Source organism: Tachypleus tridentatus, chromosome 10, assembly GCF_004210375.1.
Source record: "Tachypleus tridentatus isolate NWPU-2018 chromosome 10, ASM421037v1, whole genome shotgun sequence".
Classification (NCBI taxonomy): domain Eukaryota; kingdom Metazoa; phylum Arthropoda; class Merostomata; order Xiphosura; family Limulidae; genus Tachypleus; species Tachypleus tridentatus.
This window is the reverse complement of record NC_134834.1, coordinates 21,320,246-21,331,640: the sequence shown is the minus strand read 5'-3', so window position 1 is coordinate 21,331,640 and position 11,395 is coordinate 21,320,246.

The window sequence follows — 11,395 nt, the reverse complement described above, 5'->3', positions numbered from 1 at the left end:
GTGCACAAATAATGTAGACCCTCTCTAAGTGTACCAAAGAATAGTGCACAAATAATGTAGACCCTCTCTAAGTGTACCAAAGAATAGTGCACAAATAATGTAGAGTACCAAAGAATAGTGCACAAATAATGTAGACCCCTCTCTAAGTGTACCAAAGAATAGTGCACAAATAATGTAGACCCCTCTCTAAGTGTACCAAAGAATAGTGCACAAATAATGTAGACCCCTCTCTAAGTGTACCAAAGAATAGTGCACAAATAATGTAGACCCTCTCTAAGTGTACCAAAGAATAGTGCACAAATAATGTAGACCCCTCTCTAAGTGTGCCAAAGAATAGTGCACAAATAATGTAGACCCCTCTCTAAGTGTACCAAAGAATAGTGCACAAATAATGTAGACCCCTCTCTAAGTGTACCAAAGAATAGTGCACAAATAAGTGTATGTAGACAAATAATGTAGACCCTCTCTAAGTGTACCAAAGAATAGTGCACAAATAATGTAGACCCCTCTCTAAGTGTACCAAAGAATAGTGCACAAATAATGTAGACCCTCTCTAAGTGTACCAAAGAATAGTGCACAAATAATGTAGACCCCTCTCTAAGTGTACCAAAGAATAGTGCACAAATAATGTAGACCCTCTCTAAGTGTACCAAAGAATAGTGCACAAATAATGTAGACCCCTCTCTAAGTGTACCAAACCAAAGAATAGTGCACAAATAATGTAGACCCCTCTCTAAGTGTACCAAAGAATAGTGCACAAATAATGTAGACCCCTCTCTAAGTGTACCAAAGAATAGTGCACAAATAATGTAGACCCCTCTCTAAGTGTACCAAAGAATAGTGCACAAATAATGTAGACCCCTCTCTAAGTGTACCAAAGAATAGTGCACAAATAATGTAGACCCCTCTCTAAGTGTACCAAAGAATAGTGCACAAATAATGTAGACCCCTCTCTAAGTGTACCAAAGAATAGTGCACAAATAATGTAGACCCCTCTCTAAGTGTACCAAAGAATAGTGCACAAATAATGTAGACCCTCTCTAAGTGTACCAAAGAATAGTGCACAAATAATGTAGACCCCTCTCTAAGTGTACCAAAGAATAGTGCACAAATAATGTAGACCCTCTCTAAGTGTACCAAAGAATAGTGCACAAATAATGTAGACCCCTCTCTAAGTGTACCAAAGAATAGTGCACAAATAATGTAGACCCCTCTCTAAGTGTACCAAAGAATAGTGCACAAATAATGTAGACCCCTCTCTAAGTGTACCAAAGAATAGTGCACAAATAATGTAGACTAGACCCTCTCTAAGTGTGCCAAAGAATAGTGCACAAATAATGTAGACCCCTCTCTAAGTGTACCAAAGAATAGTGCACAAATAATGTAGACCCCTCTCTAAGTGTACCAAAGAATGGTGCACAAATAATGTAGACCCCTCTCTAAGTGTACCAAAGAATAGTGCACAAATAATGTAGACCCTCTCTAAGTGTACCAAAGAATAGTGCACAAATAATGTAGACCCCTCTCTAAGTGTGCCAAAGAATAGTGCACAAATAATGTAGACCCTCTCTAAGTGTACCAAAGAATAGTGCACAAATAATGTAGACCCCTCTAAGTGTACTAAAGAATAGTGCACAAATAATGTAGACTCCTCTCTCAAAGAATAGTGCACAAATAATGTAGACCCCTCTCTAAGTGTACCAAGAATAGTGCACAAATAATGTAGACCCCTCTCTAAGTGTACCAAAGAATAGTGCACAAATAATGTAGACCCCTCTCTAAGTGTACCAAAGAATAAGTGCACAAATAATGTAGACCCCTCTCTAAGTGTACCAAAGAATAGTGCACAAATAATGTAGACCCTCTCTCTCTAAGTGTACCAAAGAATAGTGCACAAATAATGTAGACCCCTCTCTAAGTGTACCAAAGAATAGTGCACAAATAATGTAGACCCCTCTCTAAGTGTACCAAAGAATAGTGCACAAATAATGTAGACCCCTCTCTAAGTGTACCAAAGAATAGTGCACAAATAATGTAGACCCTCTCTAAGTGTACCAAAGAATAGTGCACAAATAATGTAGACCCCTCTCTAAGTGTACCAAAGAATAGTGCACAAATAATGTAGACCCTCTCTAAGTGTACCAAAGAATAGTGCACAAATAATGTAGACCCCTCTCTAAGTGTGCCAAAGAATAGTGCACAAATAATGTAGACCCCTCTCTAAGTGTACCAAAGAATAGTGCACAAATAATGTAGACCCCTCTCTAAGTGTACCAAAGAATAGTGCACAAATAATGTATGGTGACCCCTCTCTAAGTGTACCAAAGAATAGTGCACAAATAATGTAGACCCCTCTCTAAGTGTACCAAAGAATAGTGCACAAATAATGTAGACCCCTCTCTAAGTGTACCAAAGAATGGTGCACAAATAATGTAGACTCCTCTCTAAGTGTACCAAAGAATAGTGCACAAATAATGTAGACCCCTCTCTAAGTGTACCAAAGAATAGTGCACAAATAATGTAGACCCTCTCTAAGTGTACCAAAGAATAGTGCACAAATAATGTAGACCCCTCTCTAAGTGTACCAAAGAATAGTGCACAAATAATGTAGACCCCTCTCTCTAAGTGTACCAAAGAATAGTGCACAAATAATGTAGACCCCTCTCTAAGTGTACCAAAGAATAGTGCACAAATAATGTAGACCCCTCTCTAAGTGTACCAAAGAATAGTGCACAAATAGAATGTAGACCCCTCTCTAAGTGTACACAAAAAGAATGAAGTGCACAAATAATGTAGACCCCTCTCTAAGTGTACCAAAGAATAGTGCACAAATAATGTAGACCCCTCTCTAAGTGTGTAGTGCACAAAGAATACCAAAGAATAGTGCACAAATAATGTAGACCCCTCTCTAAGTGTACCAAAAAGAATGGTGCACAAATAATGTAGACCCCTCTCTAAGTGTACCAAGAATAGTGCACAAATAATGTAGACCCTCTCTAAGTGTACCAAAGAATAGTGCACAAATAATGTAGACCCCTCTCTAAGTGTACAAATAAGAACCCTCTCTCTATGTACCAAAGTGCACAAATAATGTAGACCCCTCTCTAAGTGTACCAAAGAATAGTGCACAAATAATGTAGACCCCTCTCTAGAAGTGTACCAAAGAATAGTGCACAAATAATGTAGACCCCTCTCTAAGTGTACCAAAGAATAGTGCACAAATAATGTAGACCCCTCTCTAAGTGTACCAAAGAATAGTGCACAAATAATGTAGACCCTCTCTAAGTGTACCAAAGAATAGTGCACAAATAATGTAGACCCCTCTCTAAGTGTACCAAAGAATAGTGCACAAATAATGTAGACCCCTCTCTAAGTGTACCAAAGAATGGTGCACAAATAATGTAGACCCCTCTCTAAGTGTACCAAAGAATAGTGCACAAATAATGTAGACCCCTCTCTAAGTGTACCAAAGAATAGTGCACAAATAATGTAGACCCCTCTCTAAGTGTACCAAAGAATGGTGCACAAATAATGTAGACCCCTCTCTAAGTGTACCAAAGAATGGTGCACAAATAATGTAGACCCCTCTCTAAGTGTACCAAAGAATAGTGCACAAATAATGTAGACCCTCTCTAAGTGTACCAAAGAATAGTGCACAAATAATGTAGACCCCTCTCTAAGTGTACCAAAGAATAGTGCACAAATAATGTAGACCCCTCTCTAAGTGTACCAAAGAATAGTGCACAAATAATGTAGACCCTCTCTAGGTGTACCAAAGAATAGTGCACAAATAATGTAGACCCCTCTCTAAGTGTACCAAGAATAGTGCACAAATAATGTAGACTCCTCTCTAAGTGTACCAAAGAATAGTGCACAAATAATGTAGACCCCTCTCTAAGTGTACCAAAGAATAGTGCACAAATAATGTAGACCCCTCTCTAAGTGTACCAAAGAATAGTGCACAAATAATGTAGACCCCTCTCTAAGTGTACCAAAGAATAGTGCACAAATAATGTAGACCCCTCTCTAAGTGTACCAAAGAATAGTGCACAAATAATGTAGACTCCCCTCTCTAAGTGTACCAAAGAATAGTGCACAAATAATGTAGACCCCTCTCTAAGTGTACCAAAGAATAGTGCACAAATAATGTAGACCCCTCTCTAAGTGTACCAAAGAATAGTGCACAAATAATGTAGACCCCTCTCTAAGTGTACCAAAGAATAGTGCACAAATAATGTAGACCCCTCTCTAAGTGTACCAAAGAATAGTGCACAAATAATGTAGACCCCTCTCTAAGTGTACCAAAGAATAGTGCACAAATAATGTAGACCCCTCTCTACCAAGAATGGTATAATGTAGACCCCTCTCTAAACCAAAGAATGGTGCACAAATAATGTAGACCCCTCTCTAAGTGTACCAAAGAATGGTGCACAAATAATGTAGACCCTCTCTAAGTGTACCAAAGAATAGTGCACAAATAATGTAGACCCCTCTCTAAGTGTACCAAAGAATAGTGCACAAATAATGTAGACCCCTCTCTAAGTGTACCAAAGAATGGTGCACAAATAATGTAGACCCTCTCTAAGTGTACCAAAGAATAGTGCACAAATAATGTAGACCCCTCTCTAAGAATAGTGCACAAATAATGTAGAAAGAATAGTGCACAAATAATGTAGACCCCTCTCTAAGTGTACCAAAGAATAGTGCACAAATAATGTAGACCCTCTCTAAGTGTACCAAAGAATAGTGCACAAATAATGTAGACCCTCTCTAAGTGTACCAAAGAATAGTGCACAAATAATGTAGACCCCTCTCTAAGTGTACCAAAGAATAGTGCACAAATAATGTAGACCCCTCTCTAAGTGTACCAAAGAATGGTGCACAAATAATGTAGACCCCTCTCTAAGTGTGCCAAAGAATGGTGCACAAATAATGTAGACCCTCTCTAAGTGTACCAAGAATGGTGCACAAATAATGTAGACCCCTCTCTAAGTGTACCAAAGAATAGTGCACAAATAATGTAGACCCCTCTCTAAGTGTACCAAAGAATGGTGCACAAATAATGTAGACCCCTCTCTAAGTGTACCAAAGAATGGTGCACAAATAATGTAGACCCCTCTCTAAGTGTGCCAAAAAAGAATAGTGCACAAATAATGTAGACCCTCTCTAAGTGTACCAAAGAATAGTGCACAAATAATGTAGACCCCTCTCAAAGAAAGTGTACCCCTCTCTAAGTGTACCAAGAATAGTGCACAAATAATGTAGACCCCTCTCTAAGTGTACCAAAGAATAGTGCACAAATAATGTAGACCCTCTCTAAGTGTACCAAAGAATAGTGCACAAATAATGTAGACCCCTCTCTAAGTGTACCAAAGAATAGTGCACAAATAATGTAGACCCCTCTCTAAGTGTACCAAAGAATAGTGCACAAATAATGTAGACCCTCTCTAAGTGTACCAAAGAATAGTGCACAAATAATGTAGACCCCTCTCTGCACAAATAAAGTGTACCAAAGAATAGTGCACAAATAATGTAGACCCCTCTCTAAGTGTACCAAAGAATAGTGCACAAATAATGTAGACCCCTCTCTAAGTGTACCAAAGAATAGTGCACAAATAATGTAGACCCTCTCTAAGTGTACCAAAGAATAGTGCACAAATAATGTAGACCCCTCTCTAAGTGTACCAAAGAATAGTGCACAAATAATGTAGACCCCTCTCTAAGTGTGCCAAAGAATGGTGCACAAATAATGTAGACCCCTCTCTAAGTGTACCAAAGAATGGTGCACAAATAATGTAGACCCCTCTCCCTCTCTAATGTGTAGTGTGTACCAAAGAATAGTGCACAAATAATGTAGACCCTCTCTAAGTGTACCAAAGAATAGTGCACAAATAATGTAGACCCCTCTCTAAGTGTACCAAAGAATAGTGCACAAATAATGTAGACCCTCTCTAAGTGTACCAAAGAATGGTGCACAAATAATGTAGACCCCTCTCTAAGTGTACCAAAGAATAGTGCACAAATAATGTAGACCCCTCTCTAAGTGTACCAAAGAATAGTGCACAAATAATGTAGACCCCTCTCTAAGTGTACCTAAGTGTACCAAAGAATAGTGCACAAATAATGTAGACCCCTCTCTAAGTGTACAAAAAGAATAGTGCACAAATAATGTAGACCCCTCTCTAAGTGTACCAAAGAATAGTGCACAAATAATGTAGACCCCTCTCTAAGTGTACCAAAGAATGGTGCACAAATAATGTAGACCCCTCTCTAAGTGTACCAAAGAATAGTGCACAAATAATGTAGACCCCTCTCTAAGTGTACCAAAGAATAGTGCACAAATAATGTAGACCCCTCTCTAAGTGTACCAAAGAATAGTGCACAAATAATGTAGACCCCTCTCTAAGTGTACCAAAGAATAGTGCACAAATAATGTAGACCCCTCTCTAAGTGTACCAAAGAATAGTGCACAAATAATGTAGACCCTCTCTAAGTGTACCAAAGAATGGTGCACAAATAATGTAGACCCTCTCTAAGTGTGCCAAAGAATAGTGCACAAATAATGTAGACCCCTCTCTAAGTGTGCCAAAAAGAATAGTGCACAAATAATGTAGACCCTCTCTAAGTGTACCAAAGAATAGTGCACAAATAATGTAGACCCCTCTCTAAGTGTACCAAAGAATAGTGCACAAATAATGTAGACCCCTCTCTAAGTGTACCAAAGAATGGTGCACAAATAATGTAGACCCCTCTCTAAGTGTACCAAAGAATGGTGCACAAATAATGTAGACCCCTCTCTAAGGTGTGCCAAAGAATGGTGCACAAATAATGTAGACCCTCTCTAAGTGTACCAAAGAATAGTGCACAAATAATGTAGACCCCTCTCTAAGTGTACAAAAGAATAGTGCACAAATAATGTAGACCCCCCCTCTCTGCACAAATAAAGTGTACTAAAGAATAGTGCACAAATAATGTAGACCCCTCTCTAAGTGTACCAAAGAATAGTGCACAAATAATGTAGACCCTCTCTAAGTGTACCAAAGAATGGTGCACAAATAATGTAGACCCCTCTCTAAGTGTACCAAAGAATAGTGCACAAATAATGTAGACCCCTCTCTAAGTGTACCAAAGAATGGTGCACAAATAATGTAGACCCTCTCTAAGTGTACCAAAGAATAGTGCACAAATAATGTAGACCCCTCTCTAAGTGTACCAAAGAATAGTGCACAAATAATGTAGACCCTCTCTAAGTGTACCAAAGAATGAAGTGCACAAATAATGTAGACCCCTCTCTAAGTGTGCCAAAGAATAGTGCACAAATAATGTAGACCCCTCTCTAAGTGTACCAAAGAATGGTGCACAAATAATGTAGACCCTCTCTAAGTGTACCAAAGAATAGTGCACAAATAATGTAGACCCCTCTCTAAGTGTACCAAAGAATAGTGCACAAATAATGTAGACCCCTCTCTAAGTGTACCAAAGAATAGTGCACAAATAATGTAGACCCCTCTCTAAGTGTACCAAAGAATAGTGCACAAATAATGTAGACCCCTCTCTAAGTGTACCAAAGAATAGTGCACAAATAATGTAGACCCTCTCTAGAGGTGTACCAAAGAATAGTGCACAAATAATGTAGACCCCTCTCTAAGTGTACCAAAGAATAGTGCACAAATAATGTAGACCCCTCTCTAAGTGTACCAAAGAATAGTGCACAAATAATGTAGACCCCTCTCTAAGTGTGTGCACAAAGAATGGTGCACAAATAATGTAGACCCCTCTCTAAGTGTACCAAAGAATGGTGCACAAATAATGGCAGACCCCTCTCTAAGTGTACCAAAGAATAGTGCACAAATAATGTAGACCCTCTCTAAGTGTACCAAAGAATGGTGCACAAATAATGTAGACCCCTCTCTAAGTGTACCAAAGAATAGTGCACAAATAATGTAGACCCCTCTCTAAGTGTGCCAAAGAATGGTGCACAAATAATGTAGACCCCTCTCTAAGTGTACCAAAGAATGGTGCACAAATAATGTAGACCCCTCTCTAGGTGTACCAAAGAATGGTGCACAAATAATGTAGACCCTCTCTCTATAGTGTGCCAAAGAATGGTGCACAAATAATGTAGACCCTCTCTAAGTGTACCAAGAATAGTGCACAAATAATGTAGACCCCTCTCTAAGTGTACCAAAGAATGGTGCACAAATAATGTAGACCCCTCTCTAGGGTGTACCAAAGAATAGTGCACAAATAATGTAGACTCCTCTCTAGGGGTGTGCTAAGAATAGTGCACAAATAATGTGAGACTCCTCTCTAAGTTGTGCCAAGAATAGTGCACAAATAGTAGCAGACCCCCTCTCTAAGTGTACCAAAGAATGGTGCACAAATAATGTAGACCCCTCTCTAAGTGTGTGCCAAAGAATAGTGCACAAATAATGTAGACCCCTCTCTAAGTGTACCAAGAATGGTGCACAAATAATGTAGAGACCCTCTCTAAGTGTACCAAAGAATAGTGCACAAATAATGTAGACCCCTCTCTAGAATGTACCAAAGAAATGGATTGCACAAATAATGTAGACCCCTCTCTAAGTGTATCAAAGAATGGTGCACAAATAATGCAGACCCCCTCTCTAAGTGTGTACCAAAGAATAGGTGCACAAATAATGTAGACCCCTCTCTAGGTGTACCCAAAAGATGAGTGCACAAATAATGTAGACCCCTCTCTAAGTGTGTACCAAAGAATAGTGCACAAATAATGTAGACTCCCTCTCTAAGTGTACCAAAGAATAGTGCACAAATAATACTAGACCCCTCTCTAAGTGTACCAAAGAATGGTGCACAAATAATGTAGACCCCCTCTCTAAGTGTACCAAAGAATAGTGCACAAATAATGTAGACCCCTCTCTAAGTGTACCAAAGAATGGTGCACAAATAATGTAGACCCCTCTCTAAGTGTGTGCAAGAATGGTGCACAAATAGTGTAGACTCCTCTCTAAGTGTGCGCCAAGAATGGTGCACAAAATAATGCAGACTCCTCTCTAAGGTGTACTAAAGAATGGTGCACAAAATAATGTAGACTCCTCTCTAGGGTGTACCAAAGGATAGTGCACAAATAATGTAGACCCCTCTCTAAATGTGTGCCAAAGAATGAGTGCACAAATAATGTAGACCCCTCTCTAAGTGTACCAAAGAAATGGTGCACAAATAATGTAGACCCCATCTCTAGGTGTGCCAAGAATGAGTTGCACAAATAATGTAGACTCTCTCTAGGGTGTACCAAAGAATGTTGCACAAATAATGCAGACTCCCTCTCTAAATTGTGCCAAAGAATGAATGCTGCACAAATAATGTAGAGCCCTCTCTAAAATTGTACCAAAGAATGGTGCACAAATAAGCCAGACCCCTCTCTAGAGTGTACCAAAGGAATAGTGCACAAATAATGTGAGACCCCTCTCTAGAGTGTACCAGGAATGGTGCACGAAATAATGTAGAGACCTCTCTCTAGAGTGTATCAAAAGATAGTGCACAAATAATGTGAGACTTCCCTCTCTAAATTGTGCCAAAGAATAGTGCACAAATAATAGCAGACCCCTCTCTAGGTGTACGTACCAAAGAATGGTGCACTGAATAGTAATGTAGACCCATCTCTAAGGTGTACACCCAAGAATGGTGCACAAATAAATAGACCCCTCTCTAAATGTGCCAAGGTATGGTGCACAAATAATGTGACCCCCATCTCAATTGTGTACCAAAGAATAGTGCACAAATAATGTAGACCCCTCTCTAAATTGTACTTCAGAGAATAGTGCACAAAATAATGTAGACCCCTCTCTAAGTGTGTACCAAGAATGGTGCACAAATAATGGCAGACCCCTCTCTAAAGTGTGTACCAAAAGAATGGTACAAAATAGTGTAGACCCCTCTCTAAGTGTACCAAAGAATGGTGCACAAAATATTAGACCCCTCTCTCTAACTCTCACAAATAATGGGTGCACTTTGAATGCCCAAGACCCTCTAAGTGTATCAAAGAATGAATTTGCACAAATAATGTTAGACCCTCTCTAGAGGGTGTACCAAAGAATAGTGCACAAATAATGTAGACCCCTCTCTAAGTGTACCAAAGAATGGTGCACAAATAATGTAGACCCCTCTCTAAGTGTACCAAAGAATAGTGCACAAATAATGTAGACCCCTCTCTAAGTGTACCAAGAATAGTGCACAAATAATGTAGACCCTCTCTAGGTGTACCAAAGAATAGTGCACAAATAATGTAGACCCCTCTCTAAGTGTATCAAAGAATGGTGCACAAATAATGTAGACCCCTCTCTAAGTGTACCAAAGAATAGGTGCACAAATAATGTAGACCCCTCTCTAAGTGTACCAAAAGTGGTGCACAAATAATGTAGACCCCTCTCTAAGTGTACCAAAGAATAGTGCACAAATAATGTAGACTCCTCTCTAAGTGTGCCAAAGAATGAAGTGCACAAATAATGTAGACCCCTCTCTAAGTGTACCAAAGAATAGTGCACAAATAATGTAGACCCCCTCTCTAAGGTGTGCCAAAGAATAGTGCACAAATAATGTAGACCCTCTCTAAGTGTACCAAAGAATGGTGCACAAATAATGTAGACCCCTCTCTAAGTGTGCCAAAGAATGAATGCTGCACAAATAATGTGAGCCCTCTCTAAGTGTACCAAGAATGGTGCACAAATAGCCAGACCCTCTCTAGAGTGTACCAAAAGAATAGTGCACAAATAATGTAGACTCCTCTCTAAGTGTACCAAGAATGGTGCACAAATAATGTAGACCCCTCTCTAGAGGGTGTACCAAGAATAGTGGTACAAATAATGTGAGCTCCTCTCTAAGTGTGCCAAAGATTGCACAAATAATGTAGACCCCTCTCTAAGTGTACCAAAGAATAGTTACTCACAAATAATAGGTGTACACCCAAGAATGGTGCACAAATAAATAGACCCCTCTCTAAGTGTACCAAAGAATAGTGTGCACAAATAATGTTAGACCCCTCTCTCTAGAGGGTGTACCAAAGAATAGTGCACAAATAATGTAGACCCCTCTCTAAGTGTACCAAAGAATAGTGCACAAATAATGTAGACCCTCTCTAAGTGTACCAAGAATGGTGCACAAATAATGGCAGACCCCTCTCTACAGGTGTACCAAAAGAATGGTGCACAAAATAATGTAGACCCCTCTCTAAGTGTACCAAAGAATGATTGCACAAATAATGTAGACCCCTCTCTTAGTGTACCAAAGAATAGTGCACAAATAATGCAGACCCCCTCTCTAAGTGTGCAAAGGAATTAGTGCACAAATAATGTGCCCAGACTCTCTCTCTAGGTGTATCAAAGAATGGTGCACAAATAATGCTTGAACCCCTCTC